This window comes from Mustela erminea, chromosome X, assembly GCF_009829155.1.
Source record: "Mustela erminea isolate mMusErm1 chromosome X, mMusErm1.Pri, whole genome shotgun sequence".
Taxonomy (NCBI): Eukaryota; Metazoa; Chordata; class Mammalia; order Carnivora; family Mustelidae; genus Mustela; species Mustela erminea.
In genome coordinates, this window is record NC_045635.1 from 73,505,890 (window position 1) to 73,526,782 (window position 20,893).

The following is a 20,893-nucleotide window of genomic DNA, read 5'->3' on the forward strand; positions in this document are numbered from 1 at the left end:
TGATTGCACCTCATTAATAGCTTTTTTGATTTCAACTTGGTTAGATTTTAGTTCTTTTATTTCTCCAGAAAGGGCTTTTATATCTCTCGAGAGGGTTTCTCTAATGTCTTCCATGCCTTTTTCGAGCCCGGCTAGAACCTTGAGAATTGTCATTTTGAACTCTAGATCTGACATATTACCAATGTCTGTATTGATTAGGTCCCTAGCCTTCGGTACTCCCTCTTGTTCTCTTTTTTGTGTTGAATTTTTCCGTCTTGTCATTCCATATAAGAGTATATGAAGGAGCCAGTAAAATACTAAAAGGGTGGCAACAACCCTAGGAAAATATGCTTTAACCAAATTAGAAGAGATCCCAAATCGTGAGGGGGGAGAAAGGGGATAAAAAGAGGTTCAAAAAGGAAGAAAGAAAAAAAAAGAAAAAAGAAAAAAAAAAGAAAAAAAAAGAATTAAAAAAAAGAAAACAAATAAGAAAAATATAAAAAAGAAAAAATATATATATTAGATAAACTTGTTAAAAAACGTTAAAAAAGAAAAAGGTAAAAGTTAAAGAAAAAATTTAACCAGAAGGCAAGAAAAAAAACAAAAAATGAAAAAGAAAAAAATTAAATTAACTGCAAGACTAAAAAAAAATCACAGGGAAAAAGCCATGATTTCTGTGCTTTGCTTTCTCCTCCTCTGGAATTCTGCTGCTCTCCTTGGTATTGAAACCGCACTCCTTGGCAGGTGAACTTGGTCTCAGCTGGATTTCTTGTTGATCTTCTGGGGGAGGGGCCTGTTGTAGTGATTCTCAAGTGTCTCTGCCCCAGGCGGAATTGCACCGCCCTTATCAGGGGCCGGGGTGAGTAATCCGCTTGGGTTTGCTTTCAGGAGCTTTTGTTCCCTGAGCGCTTTCCGTAGAGTTCCGGAGGATGGGGAATACAAATGGCGGCCTCCTGGTCTCTGGCCCGGAGGAGCGGAGAGCCCAGGGCCCCACTCCTCAGTGCGCCCTCAGATAACAGCGCCCAGTTACTCCCGTCTGCCTGACCTCCGGCCGCGCTCCGAGCTCACCGAGCCTGCGACCGGTTCATGGTAACACCGAGCTGTGAGCTTACTGTCGGCTCTGTCTCTGTAGCCGGCTTTCCCGTTCCAATACCCGCAAGCTCTGCGACACTCAGACACCCCCGATCCTTCTGTTACCCTGCGGGACCTGAGGCCACGCTGACCCCGCGTGGGCTTCGTGGGCTTCGCCCCGGTTTAGCCTCTGGAGCGATGTCCCTCAGCTGAACAGACTTTTTTTTTTTTTAAATTTATTTTTTATTTATTTTCAGCATAACAGTATTCATTGTTTTTGCACCACACCCAGTGCTCCATGCAATCTGTGCCCTCTCTAATACCCACAACCTGGTTCCCCCAACCTCCACCACCCCCCCCGCCACTTCAAACCCCTCAGATTGTTTTTCATAGTCCATAGTCTCTCATGGTTCACCTCCCCTTCCAATTTCCCCCAACTCCCTTTTTTTTTAATTTTTTATTTTTTATAAACATATATTTTTATCCCCAGGGGTACAGGTCTGTGAATCACCAGGTTTACACACTTCACAGCACTCACCAAAGCACATACCCTCCCCAATGTCCATAATCGCACCCCCTTCTCCCAAACACCCTCCCCCCAGAAACCCTCAGTTTGTTTTGTGAGATTAAGAGTCACTTATGGTTTGTCTCCCTCCCAATTCCATCTTGTTTCATTGATTCTTCTCCTACCCACTTAAGCCCCCATGTTGCATCACCACTTCCTCATATCAGGGAGATCATATGATAGTTGTCTTTCTCTGCTTGACTTATTCCGCTAAGCATGATACGCTCTAGTTCCATCCATGTTGTCGCAAATGGCAAGATTTCATTTCTTTTGATGGCTGCATAGTATTCCATTGTGTATATATACCACATCTTCTTGATCCATTCATCTGTTGATGGACATCTAGGTTCTTTCCATAGTTTGGCTATTGTGGACATTGCTGCTATAAACATTCGGGTGCACGTGCCCCTTTGGATCACTAGGTTTGTATCTTTAGGGTAAATACCCAATAGTGCAATTGCTGGGTCATAGGGCAGTTCTATTTTCAACATTTTGAGGAACCTCCATGCTGTTTTCCAGAGTGGCTGCACCAGCTTGCATTCCCACCAACAGTGTAGGAGGGTTCCCCTTTCTCCACATCCTCGCCAGCATCTGTCATTTCCTGACTTGTTGATTTTAGCCATTCTGACTGGTGTGAGGTGATATCTCATTGTGGTTTTGATTTGTATTTCCCTGATGCCGAGTGACATGGAGCACTTTTTCATGTGTCTGTTGGCCATCTGGATGTCTTCTTTGCAGAAATGTCTGTTCATGTCCTCTGCCCATTTCTTTACTGGATTATTTGTTCTTTGGGTGTTGAGTTTGCTAAGTTCTTTATAGATTCTGGACACTAGTCCTTTATCTGATATGTCGTTTGCAAATATCTTCTCCCATTGTGTCGGTGGTCTTTTGATTTTGTTCACTGTTTCCTTTGCTGTGCAAAAGCTTTTGATCTTGATGAAATCCCAATAGTTCATTTTTGCCCTTGCTTCCCTTGCCTTTGGCGTTGTTCCTAGGAAGATGTTGCTGCGGCAGAGGTCAAAGAGGTTGCTGCCTGTGTTCTCCTCAAGGATTTTGATGGATTCCTTTCGCACATTGAGGTCCTTCATCCATTTTGAGTCTATTTTTGTGTGTGGTGTAAGGAAATGGTCCAATTTCATTTTTCTGCATGTGGCTGTCCAATTTTCCCAGCACCATTTATTGAAGAGGCTGTCTTTTTTCCATTGGACATTCTTTCCTGCTTTGTCGAAGATTAGTTGACTGTAGAGTTGAGGGGCTATTTCTGGGCTCTCTATTCTGTTCCATTGATCTATGTGTCTGTTTTTGTGCCAGTACCATGCTCTATTGATGATGACAGCTTTGTAATAGAGCTTGAAGTCCGGAATTGTGATGCCACCAACGTTGGCTTTCTTTTTCAATATCCCTTTGGCTATTCGAGGTCTTTTCTGGTTCCATATAAATTTTAGCATTATTTGTTCCATTTCTTTGAAAAAGATGGATGGTACTTTGATAGGAATTGCATTAAATGTGTAGATTGCTTTAGGTAGCATAGACATTTTCACAATATTGATTCTTCCAATCCAGGAGCATGGAACATTTTTCCATTTCTTTGTGTCTTCCTCAATTTCTTTCATGAGTACTTTATAGTTTTCTGAGTATAGATTCTGTGTCTCTTTGGTTAGGTTTATTCCTAGGTATCTTATGGTTTGGGGTGCAATTGTAAATGGGATTGACTCCTTAATTTCTCTTTCTTCTGTCTTGTTGGTGTAGAGAAATGCAACTGATTGCTGTGCATTGATTTTATATCCTGAAACTTTACTGAATTCCTGTATAAGTTCTAGCAGTTTTGGAGTGGAGTCTTTTGGGTTTTCCACATATAGTATCATATCATCTGAGAAGAGTGATAATTTGACTTCTTCTTTGACGATCTGGATGCCTTTAATTTCCTTTTGTTGTCTCATTGCTGAGGCTAGGACCTCTAGTACTATGTTGAATAGCAGTGGTGATAATGGACATCCCTGCCCTGTTCCTGACCTTAGCGGAAAAGCTTTCAGTTTTTCTCCATTGAGAATGACATTTGCGGTGGGTTTTTCATATATGGCTTTGATGATATTGAGGTATGTGCCCTCTATCCCTACACTTTGAAGAGTTTTGATCAGGAAGGGATGCTGTACTTTGTCAAATGCTTTTTCAGCATCTATTGAGAGTATAATATGGTTCTTGTTCTTTCTTTTATTGATGTGTTTTATCACATTGACTGATTTGCGGATGTTGAACCAACCTTGCAGCCCTGGAATAAATCCCACTTGGTCGTGGTGAATAATCTTTTTAATATACTGTTGAATCCTATTGGCTAGTATTTTGTTGAGTATTTTCGCATCTGTGTTCATCAAGGATATTGGTCTATAGCTCGCTTTTTTGGTGGGATCCTTGTCTGGTTTTGGGATCAAGGTGATGCTGGCCTCATAAATGAGTTTGGAAGTTTTCCTTCCATTTCTATTTTTTGGAACAGTTTCAGGAGAATAGGAATTAGTTCTTCTTTCAATGTTTGGTAGAATTCCCCCGGGAAGCCGTCTGGCCCTGGGCTTTTGTTTGTTTGGAGATTTTTAATGACTGTTTCAATCTCCTTACTGGTTATGTGTCTGTTCAGGCTTTCTATTTCTTCCTGGTTCAGTTGTGGTAGTTTATATGTTTCTAGGAATGCATCCATTTCTTCCAGATTGTCAAATTTATTGGCGTAGAGTTGCTCATAGTATGTTCTTATAATAGTTTGTATTTCTTTGGTGTTAGTTGTGATCTCTCCTCTTTCATTTATGATTTTATTTATTTGGGTCCTTTCTCTTTTCTTTTTGATAAGTCGGGCCAGGGGTTTATCAATTTTATTAATTCTTTCAAAGAACCAGCTCCTAGTTTCGTTGATTTGTTCTATTGTTTTTTTGGTTTCTATTTCATTGATTTCTGCTCTGATCTTTATGATTTCTCTTCTCCTGCTGGGTTTAGGGTTTCTTTCTTGTTCTTTCTCCAGCTCCTTTAGCTGTAGGGTTAGGTTGTGTACCTGAGACCTTTCTTGTTTCTTGAGAAAGGCTTGAACCGCTCTATATTTTCCTCTCAGGACTGCCTTTGTTGTGTCCCACAGATTTTGAACTGTTGTATTTTCATTATCATTTGTTTCCATGATTTTTTTCAATTCTTCTTTAATTTCCCGGTTGACCCATTCATTCTTTAGAAGGATGCTCTTTAGTCTCCATGTATTTCAGTTCTTTCCAAACTTCCTAATGTGGTTGAGTTCTAGCTTTAGAGCATTGTGGTCTGAAAATATGCAGAGGATGATCCCAATCTTTTGATACCAGTTGAGTCCTGATTTAGGACCCAGGATATGATCTATTCTGGAGAATGTTCCATGTGCACTAAAGAAGAATGTATATTCTGTTGCTTTGGGATGAAATGTTCTGAATATATCTGTGATGTCCATCTGGTCCAGTGTGTCATTTAAGGCCTTTTTTTCCTTGCTGATCTTTTGCTTGGATGATCTGTCCATTTCAGTGAGGGGAGTGTTAAAGTCCCCTACTATTATTGTATTATTGTTGATGTGTTTCTTTGATTTTGTTATTAATTGGTTTATATAGTTGGCTGCTCCCACGTTGGGGGCATAGATATTTAAAATTGTTAAATCTTCTTGTTGGACAGACCCTTTGAATATGATATATTGTCCTTCCTCATTTCTTATTATACTCTTTGGCTTAAAATCTAATTGATCTGATATAAGGATTGCCACTCTTGCTTTCTTCTGATGTCCATTAGCATGGTAAATTCTTTTCCACCCCCTCACTTTAAATCTGGAGGTGTCTTCGCGCTAAAATGAGTTTCTTGGAGGCAACATATAGATGGGTTTTGTTTTTTTATCCATTCTGATACCCTGTGTCTTTTGACAGGGGCATTTAGCCCATTAACATTCAGGGTAACTATTGAGAGATATGAATTTAGTGCCATTGTATTGCCTGTAAGGTCACTGTTACTGTATATGGTCTCTGTTCCTTTCTGATCTACCACTTGTAGGCTCTCTCTTTGCTTAGAGGACCCCTTTCAATATTTCCTGTAGAGCTGGTTTGGTGTTTGCCAATTCTTTCAGTTTTTGTTTGTCCTGGAAGCTTTTAATCTCTCCTTCTATTTTCAATGATAGCCTAGCTGGATATAGTATTCTTGGCTGCATGTTTTTCTCGTTTAGTGCTCTGAAAATATCATGCCAGCTCTTTCTGGCCTGCCAGGTCTCTGTGGATAAGTCAGCTGCCAATCTAATATTTTTAACATTGTATGTTACAGACTTCTTTTCCCGGGCTGCTTTCAGGATTTTCTCTTTGTCACTGAGACTTGTAAATTTTACTATTAGTTGACGGGGTGTAGGCCTATTCTTATTGATTTTGAGGGGCATTCTCTGAACCTCCTGAATTTTGATGCTCGTTCCCTTTGCCATATTGGGGAAATTCTCCCCAATAATTCTCTCCAGTATACCTTCTGCTCCCCTCTCTCTTTCTTCTTCTTCTGGAATCCCAATTATTCTAATGTTGTTTCGTCTTATGGTGTCACTTATCTCTCGAATTCTCCCCTCGTGCTCCAGTAGCTGTTTGTCCCTCTTTTGCTCAGCTTCTTTATTCTCTGTCATTTGGTCTTCTATATCACTAATTCTTTCTTCTGCCTCATTTATCCTAGCAGTGAGAGCCTCCATTTTTGATTGCACCTCATTAATAGCTTTTTTGATTTCAACTTGGTTAGATTTTAGTTCTTTTATTTCTCCAGAAAGGGCTTTTATATCTCTCGAGAGGGTTTCTCTAATGTCTTCCATGCCTTTTTCGAGCCCGGCTAGAACCTTGAGAATTGTCATTTTGAACTCTAGATCTGACATATTACCAATGTCTGTATTGATTAGGTCCCTATCCTTCGGTACTGCCTCTTGTTCTTTTTTTTTTTGTGTTGAATTTTTCCGTCTTGTCATTTTGTCCAGATAAGAGTATATGAAGGAGCAAGTAAAATACTAAAAGGGTGGCAACAACCCCAGGAAAATATGTTTTAACCAAATTAGAAGAGATCCCAAATCGTGAGGGGGGAGAAAGGGGATAAAAAGAGGTTCAAAAAGGAAGAAAGAAAGAAAAAAAAAAGAAAGAAAAAAGAAAAAAAGAAGAAAAGAAAAGAAATTAAAAAAGAGAAAACACCTAAGAAAAATGTAAAAAAGAAAAAATATATATATTAGATAAACTAGTAAAAAATCGTTAAAAAAGAAAAAGGTAACAGTTAAAAAAAAAATTTTACCCGAAGGGGAGGAAAAAAAAAATGAAAAAGAAAAAAATTAAATTAACTGCAAGACTAAAAAAAAATCACAGGCAAAAAGCCATGAGTTCCATGCTTGGCTTTCTCCTCCTCTGTAATTCTGCTGCTCTCCTTGGTATTGAAACCGCACTCCTTGGTAGGTGAACTTGGTCTCGGCTGGATTTCTTGTTGATCTTCTGGGGGAGGGCCTGTTGTAGTGATTCTCAAGTGTCTTTGCCCCAGGCGGAATTACACCGCCCTTACCTGGGGCCAGGGTGAGTAAACCGCTCGGGTTTGCTTTCAGGAGCTTTTGTTCCCTGAGCGCTTTCCGTAGAGTTCGGGAGGATGGGGAATACAAATGGCGGCCTCCTGGTCTTCAGCCCGGAGGAGCCGAGAGCCCAGGGACGCACTCCTCAGTGTGCCCTCAGAGAACAGTGCCCAGTTACTCCCGTCTGCCCGACCTCAGGTCGCGCTCCGAGCTCACTGAGCCTGCGACCGGTTCAAGGTCACCCCGAGCTGCGAGCTTACTGTCGGCTCTGTCTCTGTAGCCGGCTTTCCCTTTCCAATACCTGCAAGCTCTGCGACATTCAGACACCCCCGATCCTTCTGTGACCCTGCGGGACCCGAGGCCACGCTGACCCCGTGTGGGCTTTGCCCCAGGTAGCCTCTGGAGCGATGTCCCTCAGCGGAACAGACTTTTAAAAGTCCTGATTTTGTGCACGTTTGCTCCGCCGCTTGCCGGGAGCCGGCCCCTCCCCCCGGGGTCTATCTTCCCGTCGCTTTGGATTCACTTCTCCGCTGTCCTACCTTTCAGAAAGTGGCTGTTTTTCTGTTTCCAGAATTGCTGTTCTTCTTCTCTTCGATCTGCCGATGGATTTTCAGGTGTTTGCAATCTTTAGATAAGCTATCTAGCTGATCTCCGGCTAGTTGAAGTAGTCTCAGCCTGCTACTTCTCTGCCATCTTGACTCCTCCCAGCGGAACAGACTTTTAAAAGTCCTGATTTTGTGCGCCGTTGCTCCGTCGCTTGCCGGGAGCCGGCCCCTCCCCCCGGGGTCTATCTTCCCGTCGCTTTGGATTCACTTCTCCGCCGGTCCTACCTTTCAGAAAGTCGTTGTTTTTCTGTTTCCAGAATTGCTGTTCTTCTTCTCTTCGATCTGCCGATGGATTTTCAGGTGTTTGCAATCTTTAGATAAGCTATCTAGCTGATCTCCGGCTAGCTGAAGTAGTCTCAGCCTGCTACTTCTCCGCCATCTTGACTCCTCCTCTTTTTTTTTTTTTTTTTAAAGATTTTATTTATTTATTTGACAGAGAGTAATCACAAGTAGATGGAGAGGCAGGCAGAGATAGAGAGAGGGAAGCAGGCTCTCCGCTGAGCAGAGAGCCCGATGCGGGGCTCGATCCCAGGACTCTGAGATCATGACCTGAGCCGAAGGCAGCGGCTTAACCCACTGAGCCACCCAGGCGCCCCCTTATTTCTTTTTCTATTATGAATGACAACCTTGTTGAAGAATATTCTTGTCTGCATATTTTCCCCATTCAGCGTGTTGAATATATCATGCCACTTTCTTCTTGCCTGCCAAGTTTCTGTGGAAAGATCTACTGGTAATTTAATTGTGTTCTCTTGTAATTTAGGTATGTCTTTTCTTTTGCTGCTTTTAGGAGTTTTTTCTTATCTCTGTATTTTGCAGGTTTTAATATGATATTCTTGATGTTTTCCTGTTTTCTTGATTTTGATGGGAGTTCTCTCTTCCTCCTGGATTGGAATATTTGTTTCCTTCCCCAGATTAGGGAATTTTTTTGCTACAATTTGTTCAACTAAACCTTCTACTTCTTTTTCCTTCTCTTCTACTTCTGAGATTCCTATGATCTAAATGCTATTAATCTTTATAGAGTCATTGACTTCTCTAAGTCTACATTCATGATCTAATATTTTTTCTTTCCATCTTCTTTTCAGTATTTTGCATAATCTTATAATCTATATCAGTTATTCATTTCTCTTCTCCTTCCATCCTTATGGTCATTACATCTAGTCAGTTTCACCTTAGTTATAGCATTTTTTCTTTTATCCTGAATGCTTTTCTCAAGCCCAGCTAGTAATCTTAAGATTGCTGATTTAAATTCTGGATCACAAATATTATATCTGTTTTAATTAGATCCCTGGTGATGATCTTTTATTGGTCTTTCTTTGAGATGATTCCTCCCTTGACATTTTGTCTAGGTTTCTGTCTTATTCTCTGTGTTAGGAAAGCATGTTATGTTTCATGCTCCTGAGAGTAATGACTTTATTAAGAAGAGGCCATATATTGTCCAGTGCCCAGTGCTTCAAGAAGTGTCTCTGGTGTATGCTGTGTGCACTCTGCTGCTCTGTTTGACTGTGGTTAGTAGACTTCATGTGTGCAGGGTGTTTGTGCTGTTCTTCTGGGATATGGGCTTGTTGCTTTGGTTCTCACACTTGCCCTAGTAAAGAAACACCTGCAGTGCACAGATGGGGCAAACTCCACTGTTCTCTTCTGGTGCTGTTCTGCTCACTGAAGTCAGTCTGTGTTGATGGGTGGGAGAGAAAAATCACACCAGCCCTCTCCCTCATCTTTTGCTTTTGTCCACTGTCCAGAAAGCCCTCATAGAAGATTAAATAAACTTTACTCATGTTTCCCACATACATCTTAGATCCCTGCCTTCACCCTTTTTATGTCTGGGCCATCTGCCCACCTTGCATCACTGTACACCTGTGTTTTATCTCAGAAACACAGACTGAGTTTCAAAACGCCAAGCTTTAGGGACCTGGTGCAGTGAGGATCCATGCTGGCCTTCTAGGAGAGGGACTTGCCACACTGGGGCTGGTGCCAGTTTATTCCAGAAGGGCAGTTGCACCAATGTGCAGGAGTTGAGTTTAGAGTAAAGCATAGCAAAATGCCTGAGTGCAGGTTAGCAGCCCTCCTCAGGTGTCTCTACTCCTAAACTTAAGGGGTGGGGTAGCGCAATGGTGCCCATCCACTCTTTTTTTCCTGAGAGGCAATACTATCTTTCCCAAATACACTCATAGAAGGGGGAACTGTCTCTCCCAGTACCTCCCAGGGGAGTCTCTAATGACAACGTCTGCTCCTGGGCCTCTGCCCTCCTCCACAGGAGCAGTGCTGTGCCCACAAGGCTCAATGTCAGCCATGGTGCAGACTTCTAAGACTCCTGTTTTTGTAGTCTGCTGCCCATAAAAACTCATGATAATCAGCCTCTTGTTTTCACAGTCAGTGGCTTTGGGGAATTGTCTCCCCTGTGTGATCCCCTGTGCAAATCCCCTGTGCACTCATATTTCTCTAACTCTGTCTCTTTTTTCTTGCCTCTTTCTGTGACCAGGGCTTCCTCCCATCTGCAGCATCTGAGATCCTTTTTTCCCCCAAATCACATCTCCACATCTACTATCTTTAATGATATGATATCTTATCTCCCTCTAATTGTGAAGTTCATTCTGTCAGTCCTAAGATCAATTTATTGGCTGTTCAGAATAATTTGATATTTACCTAGCTGTGTTCAAGTGATGATGCAAGAATAGGGTCTACCATCTTAACTCTTCCTTTTGAGTATAAGTTATTTTGATATGTTGCTAATAGTTTTTGATATCATGTGTTGGGATAAATGAAAGAGGGCAGTGGTGGGTGTTGGTTAGTAGATATAAAGCTAGAAGAAATTGAAACAACATAAACCAAGCCAATGAAAGCCTAGATATACCACAAGCAAAATTCAAGTAATGGCTGGAATGGAGTCGTTGGAAATCTGTGGAAAGTCATGATAGCAAATATAAAAAAGCTCAAATAAAATAAAATACAGAAATGCCAGATTAGAATAGTCTATAAAATAAACAAAGAAAAAGCCTAGGCATATCTACATTTTTTGCACCTATTTGTGGAAATACTCAGGGAATCTCATCAGGCTTAGTTGAATTTAGTTATACAAACTATACTGAATTAGGATAGTCCTAAAGATAAGAACTCAATGTAAGACAGAAAGGAAACAACTTTAAAACTCTAATACTAAGGAAGTATGTGTGAGATTATACTTTTAGCTATTTAAGACATCAGTAAAAATATAGATTTTGAGAGACATTATAGATATATTGCCAAAATACCCTAAAAATAAGTAACATAAGTGTTATGTTTACTCATGTATAGATCCACCCTATCTATCTATTCTTCTTTCCTTTGATATGTGGTCATTTAATAAACATTTATTGATTGCCTTCTCTGTGGCACTAATGTTCAGGATAATAAGATAGTGTTTTCCCTGGAGATACTTACAGAACTATTGTGAAGATAAAATGGAATAATGGCTCAAAAGCACTTTCAAAAGTTAAAAATGTTGTACAGAATACTAGGCATTTTTATTATAAACTCCCAGTATGTGAAATGGTTATTTAGTATCCTTGGATAGTGTATAGATAGAGTAAATTAGGACCTGTGATCATCTTTTACTTAATTTTTAACTTAATTCTGGGAAATGTTTGTGGGAGGAAAAGGAGAAAATGGTAATATTTACACAGATTACATGGACCTTTTTGTTTCAAATAAATTTTATATCCTACTCTCATGATGTCATGCTCTGAAAATCAAATGTTAGATGTGATTACTTATTTTAAGAATGGATATGGACAAGATGGGACCAGGGAGTGAGACAAAGCATAAGAGACTCTTAATCTCAGGAAACAAACTGAGGGTTGCTGGGGGCTGGGGAAGAGGGACAGGGAGGCTGGATACGAACACTGGGGATGGCATGTGCTATGGTGAGTGCATGAATTGTGTAAGACTGATGTTTCACAAACCTGTACCCCCGAAGAAAATAATACATTATATGTTAATAATAATAATAAAAAACTTAAAAAAAGGAATGGAGATTTTTTCTCACAGGAGAGGTGCTTCCTTCATATCCCCTATAAAATCTACCCTAGTTTCCAATTGGAGCTTGATCCCTATCCTGGTCCTGTGTCCTAGTGTGAACACACCTTTCTATATATCTTTCTGACTGATGTAGAGAAGCAGGTTTTAGCAGTTCAGCCACTAATTGATGGTATGATTTTTAATTCTCATCTGTGTGAATCTCAGTTTTGTCCATCTAAAAAATTATCTTTTAACATGATGTGAAGAGCACTAGTTGTTATAGGCAACTGATGAATTATTGACCACTACATATGAAACTAATGATGTAATATAGGTTGGCTAATTGAATTTAAATCAAAAAAAGAAAAATAACAACAACAAATGATCATTTAGTTGGTGATGATACCTTGGTAATGCTGTAAACTCCTGAATGTGCAATGGGGGAGTCAACCTTGGAGATCTGAGCATGTGGGGAAAAAAGATCATTTAAGAAATTTCAGCTGAGGGGCTCCTAGGTGGCTCAGTGGGTTAAATCCTCTGCCTTCAGCTCAGGTCATGATCCGAGGCTCCTGGCATTGAGCCCCACATCAGGCTCTCTGCTCACCAGGAAGCCTGCTTCTCTTCCTCTCTCTCTGCCTGCCTGTCTGCCCACTTGTCAAATACTTGTCTCTGTCAAATAAATAAATAAATAAATCTTAAAAAAGAAGAAATTTCAGCTGAAATATACTGCTACTATAAGCACAAATTAGAATCTGTTTCTCTTCTTATGTATAACATGAAATAATAGAGTATGGACAATATTGTGATGACCAAACTAACCAGCATATTTTCATTCATCCCTTATTGTGGTTAAGTTGTGGAGTCAGTTCTATTTAGCCATTTGGTGTAGATAGAATTGGTAGTAACAAAAATGGGAATAGGGTATTTTCAAAAAGATGTATTAAAGAGGTGAATAGTAACAGTCTCATAATCCAAATGTTTAATGTATATTCACTTCCATTGAATGTTTAATTTTTAGTGACATAATTGAATTTTATTTAGTACAGTGACAAACTATTTCACATATACTATATGAGTATAAAATGGGTTGGATAAGACTAGAAATAAATGGAATTATTTTCTAGCACCACAGTTCTCAATGATCCTAATTGTATATACGTGATAGTTTCTAATTCAATTAGGATCAGCTATATTCCACATTAGCTTATCTGTTAAAATCTGTGCATTGTATTAGGAAAAATACATTAACTTAGAAATACGATTTTAACTAGTTTTAACTTATTAATATTGACACGAAAAGTGGAGGAATATTTGAATCATTTTGTTCCTTATAAATTTCCCCAGAACTGTAGAGACTTCTTGCGACCTTCTGCTCTTTTTTTTGCACTCTCAGTTACAGCCAAAATTCATCATTGGTCCATTTTTACGTACGCATTCAGAAGGCACAATTTATTACTGTTATTTAGAAGTCACTTTTACAGACTCTCAAAAGAGAACCCGGGGTTCCTGGGTGGCTTAGTCAGTTAAGTGGCTGCCTTCCACTTCGGTCATGATACCAGGGTACTGGGATCGAACCCCGCATCAGGCTCCTTTCTCTTCCGAGAGCCTGCTTATCCCTCTCCCCCTGCCTGCTCCTCTGCCTACATGACCTCTCTCCCTTTATCTCTCTGTTAAATAAATAAGTAAAATCTTAAAAAAAGACAGAACATCCCCTGAAAAAATAAAAAAAAAGAGAGAGAGAGAGAGATAAATCACTCATCCCTACCTAGACACAATCTCATCTGTCAACTTTGAAAGTCACAATTCATTGCAAATGTCCATGTATTCCATCAGAAAAAAAGGTTGTAAAGGCTCCATCGTTGAACTTGTTCTATTTTGAACTGATTTTTAAAGGTGTATATGTATTTTTTTTTTGCAATTTGTATTTTTTTTTAATTAATTTTTTATTTTTTATAAACATATATTTTTATCCCCAGGGGTACAGGTCTGTGAATCACCAGGTTTACACACTTCACAGCACTCACCAAAGCACATACCCTCCCCAATGTCCATAATCCCACCTCCTTCTCCCAAACCCCCTCCCCCCAGCAACCCTCAGTTTGTTTTGTGAGATTAAGAGTCACTTATGGTTTGTCTCTCTCCCAATCCCATCTTGTTTCATTGATTCTTCTCCTACCCACTTAAGCCCCCATGTTGCATCACCACTTTCTCATATCAGGGAGATCATATGATAGTTGTCTTTCTCTGCTTGACTTATTTCGCTAAGCATGATACGCTCTAGTTCCATCCATGTTGTCGCAAATGGCAACATTTCATTTCTTTTGATGGCTGCATAGTATTCCATTGTGTATATATACCACATCTTCTTGATCCATTCATCTGTTGATGGACATCTAGGTTCTTTCCATAGTTTGGCTATTGTGGACATTGCTGCTATAAACATTGGGGTGCATGTGCCCCTTTGGATCACTACGTTTGTATCCTTAGGGTAAATAGCCAATAGTGCAATTGCTGGGTCATAGGGCAGTTCTATTTTCAACATTTTGAGGAACCTCCATGCTCTTTTCCAGAGTGGCTGCACCAGCTTGCATTCCCACCAACAGTGTAGGAGGGTTCCCCTTTCTCCGCATCCTCGCCAGCATCTGTCATTTCCTGACTTGTTGATTTTAGCTATTCTGACTGGTGTGAGGTGATATCTCATTGTGGTTTTGATTTGTATTTCCCTGATGCCGAGTGATATGGAGCACTTTTTCATGTGTCTGTTGGCCATCTGGATGTCTTCTTTGCAGAAATGTCTGTTCATGTCCTCTGCCCATTTCTTGATTGGATTATTTGTTCTTTGGGTGTTGAGTTTGCTAAGTTCTTTATAGATTCTGGACACTAGTCCTTTATCTGATATGTCGTTTGCAAATATCTTCTCCCATTCTGTCAGTTGTCTTTTGATTTTGTTCACTGTTTCCTTTGCTGTGCAAAAGCTTTTGATCTTGATGAAATCCCCATAGTTCATTTTTGCCCTTGCTTCCCTTGCCTTTTGCGTTGTTCCTAGGATGATGTTGCTGCGGCAGAGGTCAAAGAGGTTGCTGCCTGTGTTCTCCTCAAGGATTTTGATGGATTCCTTTCGCACATTGAGGTCCTTCATCCATTTTGAGTCTATTTTTGTGTGTGGTGTAAGGAAATGGTCCAATTTCATTTTTCTGCATGTGGCTGTCCAATTTTCCCAGCACCATTTATTGAAGAGGTTGTCTTTTTTCCATTGGACATTCTTTCCTGCTTTGTCGAAGATTAGTTGACTGTAGAGTTGAGGGTCTATTTCTGGGCTCTCTATTCTGTTCCATTGATCTATGTGTCTGTTTTTGTGCCAATACCATGCTGTCTTGATGACGACAGCTTTGTAATAGAGCTTGAAGTCCGGAATTGTGATGCCACCAACGTTGGCTTTCTTTTTCAATATCCCTTTGGCTATTCGAGGTCTTTTCTGGTTCCATATAAATTTTAGAATTATTTGTTCCATTTCTTTGAAAAAGATGGATGGTACTTTGATAGGAATTGCATTAAATGTGTAGATTGCTTTAGATAGCATAGACATTTTCACAATATTTATTCTTCCAATCCAGGAGCATGGAACATTTTTCCATTTCTTTGTGTCTTCCTCAATTTCTTTCATGAGTACTTTATAGTTTTCTGAGTATAGATTCTGTGTCTCTTTGGTTAGGTTTATTCCTAGGTATCTTATGGTTTTGGGTGCAATTGTAAATGGGATTGAGTCCTTAATTTCTATTTCTTCTGTCTTGCTGTTGGTGTAGAGAAATGCAACTGATTTCTGTGCATTGATTTTATATCCTGACACTTTACTGAATTCCTGTATAAGTTCTAGCAGTTTTGGAGTGGAGTCTTTTGGGTTTTCCACATATAGTATCATATCATCTGCGAAGAGTGATAATTTGACTTCTTCTTTGCCGATTTGGATGCCTTTAATTTCCTTTTGTTGTCTGATTGCTGAGGCTAGGACCTCAAGTACTGGACATCAGAAGAAAGCAGGAGTGGCAATCCTTATATCAGATCAATTAGATTTTAAGCCAAAGACTATAATAAGAGATGAGGAAGGACACTATATCATACTCAAACGGTCTGTCCAACAAGAAGATTTAACAATTTTAAATATCTATGCCCCCAACGTGGGAGCAGCCAACTATATAAACCAATTAATAACAAAATCAAAGAAACACATCAACAATAATGTATTTTTTAAAGATTTATTTATTTGAGTGACAGAGCGTATGCAAGTGGGGGGAGGGGCAAATAGAGACTATCTTCAGACTATCCTCACTCAGCATGGAGCCAGTTTTGGGCCTCAGTCCCACAACCCATGAAACCATGACCTGAGCCAAAGCCTTGGCATAACAACACTTAACTGAGTGAGCCACCAAGGTGCCCCTGTGTGGTTGTTTTTCATCTTTTACAGCTAAATGGTCAAAAGAGCAGACTAGAATGATGTTCAGTATAAATCATACTACAGTGATGTTCAATATAAATCAAGTCTACTCATTAAGATGTTGAGCTAATTGAGGATAAATAGTATCAGTTTAAGCAGAAATATTTTGGGTGTTCAGTGTTTATCTTTGCTGGCTTAGGAATGACACTGCACAAATTACAAATCAGTTACTTTTCTGGATTTAGGTTTGTCTTATTTGAAAATACAAGATTTCTATCTCATAAAGAAATTGCAGTTTCAAGTTAGTTTTGTACACTCTCAGAATCTGGACACATCATCTACTCCTATCCCATAAGTATTTGTTACATACTCATGTAACACAATGTGCTATTACATAATTTGCTTCTTAGGACCCAATGGAGTATCCAAAGGTTATTATGTGTATTTTTCCCTTTATTATCATTTTAAAAATATTTCCAGTATAAAAAATAGGTAACACATATGTAAGCTATAAAGTATAGTAATAATTTTTTAGTGAACATACCATGTAACTCAAGAAATAAAACATTATTGGGGCGCCTGGGTGGCTCAGTGGGTTAAGCCGCTGCCTTTGGCTCAGGTCATGATCTCAGAGTCGTGGGATCGAGCCCTGCATCAGGCTCTCTGCTCAGCGGCGAGCCTGCTTCCTCCTCTCTCTCTGCCTGCCTCTCTGCCTGCTTGTGATCTCTCTCTGTCAAATAAATAAATAAAATCTTTAAAAAAAAGAAATAAAACATTATCAAAACCTTGCATCTATTTATGTGTCCATCCCTTTTCCTATACTTCTGCCTCTCCACCAAAGGTAAGCACTCCCCAAAATTTTGTCTTTAACTTCTTGTTTTTTTACACTGCTTATTTGAAAATAAATATTTAATTTTAGAAACAACTTAAAGAATTATAGAATATCAGAGCTGGAATATACCTGTGAGATCATCCAGCTCAACTCCATCATTTTACATAAAGGGAAACTGAGACCTAAGGGAGGCAGAACGAGGATTGCTGACCTTTCAGTGGGAATTTAATCATCAGTTGGGAGGTTGGAATGATATATATTAATGTTCTATGAGTCTACTATCTACTCAATAATAACTGCAATCATGATAGATGTTGAAATACATAACAATAAAACTAGGTGCTGTAGTTCTTAAATCAGATGTCTTTGTAACTTAAAAATATAAAAATTATGTAATAATGTATTTATAGAAAAAACTGTCTATAAATCAAAATTGTTTATACTGTAACTTAGTCTCTGAATTCCATTATAAACTCAGAACATTAGTCTCCTTAAAAACTTAAATGCTCAGTAAATTCCTTTAAAAGGCACATCTCAATTTAAAAAATTCTGATGAAAATATTAATGTGCTCTGATTTTCTTTGGAATTATATTACTGCATACATTAAATAGTATGATGAACTAGTGTACTAATACATATAATATTTTGGGGCCACCAAATCAGATTATTAATTTCTAAAACTGTCCCTAGAAATTTTAGTGTATTATTCTTTTGCTATCACAGAATATCAGAATTGATAATCTAAGACTTCTTTTTGATGGCTTGTCATTGTCACACTATATATATTGGTTAATGGATTCATTTGAGGGAAATTGTGGATAAAATGGCACTGATTTAGCTAAGGAATATTACAATAGAACATTACATAGCCATAAAAAGGATGAGATCCTGCCATTTGTGGCAATATGGATGAACCTAGAGGCTATTATGCTAAGTGAAATAAGTCAGACTGAGAAAGAACATATGATTTCACTCTCATGTAGAATCTAAAAAATGAGTAAGTGAACAAAAAGCAGAATCAGACCTATAAAAAGAATAAACTAATGGTTGTCAGGGGATGGGCAAAATATGTGAAGGAGAAAGAGAGATACAGGCTTCCAGTAATGGAAATGAGTAACTCATAGGAATAAAAGACACAGCATAAGGAAAAAAGAATAACCTTTGCTAATGTTTTCTAAAGTCTCAAAAAGACATTTTTGGTTTGTGAACACACCATAATATGTTTCTAATTGTTTATCAGCTGAGGTTATTTAAACTGGAGCTTCTTTCTCTCCTACTGAAGAAATTAAAGGAATTCTGAATTCTTTTTTAAAATGATTTTATTTATTTATGGGGGGGCAGAGGGAGAGGGACAAGCAGATGCTGTGCTGAGGGTGGAGCCCAACACAGGGCCGAATCATATGACCCTGAGATCATGACCTGAGCCAAAATCAAGAGTCAGACTCTTAACCAAATGAGCCGTTCAGTCATCTCCTGAACTCTTATAAATTGAAGATTCAGTATTTAATTTATCTGTTCTTAAATTCGTAGTTTTGCCCAAAGCTCAATCTCACTAATCTGTGTTAATGGGGAAATAGTAAGTCTGAAATAGAGACCAGTACTGACCAACAGAATTTTCTGTAATGATAAAAATTATTTTCCATGCTGTCCCATATGATAATCACTATTCACATGTAACTGATATAGTACTTGAAATGTGGCTAGTGTGATTGGGGAATTGAATTACTAATTTTATTTGTTTAAATAATATAAATAACTACATTTGACTAATGGCTACCATTTTGGGAGGATCAGATAGAAAGTATCAAAAGGATAATGTGGCTATATTCAAGAAATAAGGATATAAATATAGAGTCATCATACTAGACACGTTTGCCTTAGTTGACAAGCATTTGAAATTAGTATGCTGTTTGTTTTGACATAAATAATTTTAGGCTAGTTTCTTATTTGAGTGAAACAAATCAAAATTGAGGAAATGTTTATTTTCTTGATGCATCCTTTTTGTAATGTGGGGAGAAATCCATCGCCTTACAGTCTATTAGTACAGTTACATATTCAAAATCTGTTAGTGCAGATTTATTGTTTTCTCACAAGGACTGACAATAGACACATAGTGATATTTTTATTAAACACAAGAAATAATAAGAATAATTTCAATGACAAAATAGAGGAAAATCTACCAACTAAAATGACAGACTTCAAAATATTTAGTTCCTATGATAACATCTTAACCGAATACCTGGTATAACTATTTTTGTGGTTAGGAAAAGGGATCTTAGGGTTAAGTTACTCAGAGCCTTAATATTTTTTCTGGTTAATTTTTACTGAGTTGCCATTTTCATTTAGGAAGCATAATAATAATGACCTTAATATAAATATGTAAATTTAATCCATGAAAATATTCGTTTTGCCAATCTCTAAAGATCCATTAGAGTTGGTTAGTATAGCTGGCCCTACATTTTCACCCTCAAAAAGGATGCTATATGCAGACTATATTCCTAAACTTAAAAGAGAAGCTTCTTTTCATTGTCCCTTGGCTTCTAATAATGTAAAAAAGAAAGCATTGCCATTCTGTCCTAAACACTGGACCACAATTAAGGCAAAATTGGCTCTAGATCCTCAATGTATTAAGGTTGTAAACAGTAGCCTGGCATCAACCGAAAACAAGGAAATAAGGTGGATTATTCCTAAAATATAGCAGGTGCAATAGTCTTGTGTGATGTGGACATTTAAGAGATCATGTTAAAGCAACTTTGCCAAACAACTCAGTTATCAGAAGTGAAAAGTGAATTCTCAAGTTTTACAAAGTTCAAGAACTTTGGGAAGTGTGTATTTGTCATTATAGTTAATTTGCACATACCTCACTGAAGAAAAGGCCAGGGGAGCTAGGCTGAGAACACAGCTGTACAGGCAGCTCAACTAATTGCCTCTCCATCCTCAGCCTCATTTATCTTCATTTCTTCCCAATTATACCAAATTATCAATAGTCTCTGTTGTATCAGAGTCTTAATCTGCTTTATTCAGGCAGCATTAGATAGTGGCAGATGAATTCTTGGAGGGAGTCAGAGTAAATAGGCATGAAATGCCACCTCTAACAGATGGCATTGCTCATAAGAAACGTGACAATATATTTGGAATTTGTAACGCCATTGGTATAAGGATGCAAGCTGTTAATATTTTTATAAAGATAATCAAGGTGGTACAGAGTACAAATGTAATGCATATTTTAAAGAAAAAATACAAAGGTGCAGGTGTTCACATCTCAAAAGATTAATATATTTTTAGATAGTGTATTCCCACTGAACACTGTAGCCTTGAAATCCTTTTTTGTCATGATATTTATGATAATAAATGGCCTATTTTAATTTGAAACAAAGAACACATATTCTGTATCCAAAGATATAATACCATTTTTCTTTTCTATCAAGTGACAGACTGTGCAGTACTTATTATTGTTTCTATCTCTGAAATAAAAATATGTTTTTAAAACTGGAAAACAAAGTGAACATCAAAAAAAAAAAAACAACACATGAGTGAGGAAACATTTAAATTCTTTATTTGGGAAAAATAAAACAGAATAAAAAGCATTCTTTGCTTCATTTACAAAATATCAATATTAGAAATCCGAAATTCTTTTTCATTTGATCAACACATTTGTTGGTTTCCAAAATATTTACATAACAAGTATATTTTTATGAATTTTCTCTTCAGAAGCGTATGATCCATAAATACTATTACAAAGATTCAATGGGAGAAATAAATAATGAATAAATAACAACCTTTAAAGTAAAATGTAAAATAATAAAATAGGCCACTTTAGTTTATCTTACCATCAAGCCAAAGAGTTTCTTACAAGAGCTAGTGGAT

The 20,893-nt window shown here is 38.2% G+C and overlaps 1 protein-coding gene and 1 non-coding gene across 2 annotated transcripts in view; both read left to right on the plus strand.

Moving 5' to 3' along the window:
* The window catches only part of DACH2 (dachshund family transcription factor 2), an 896,917-nt gene that overhangs the window by 658,771 nt on the left and 217,253 nt on the right, over positions 1 to 20,893 (plus strand). The gene's annotated exons all lie outside the window — the stretch shown is intronic.
* LOC116583827 lies at positions 12,153 to 12,232 on the plus strand. Its single transcript, XR_004282923.1, has one exon. It is a non-coding gene; the product is annotated as a small nucleolar RNA SNORD55/SNORD39 (small nucleolar RNA).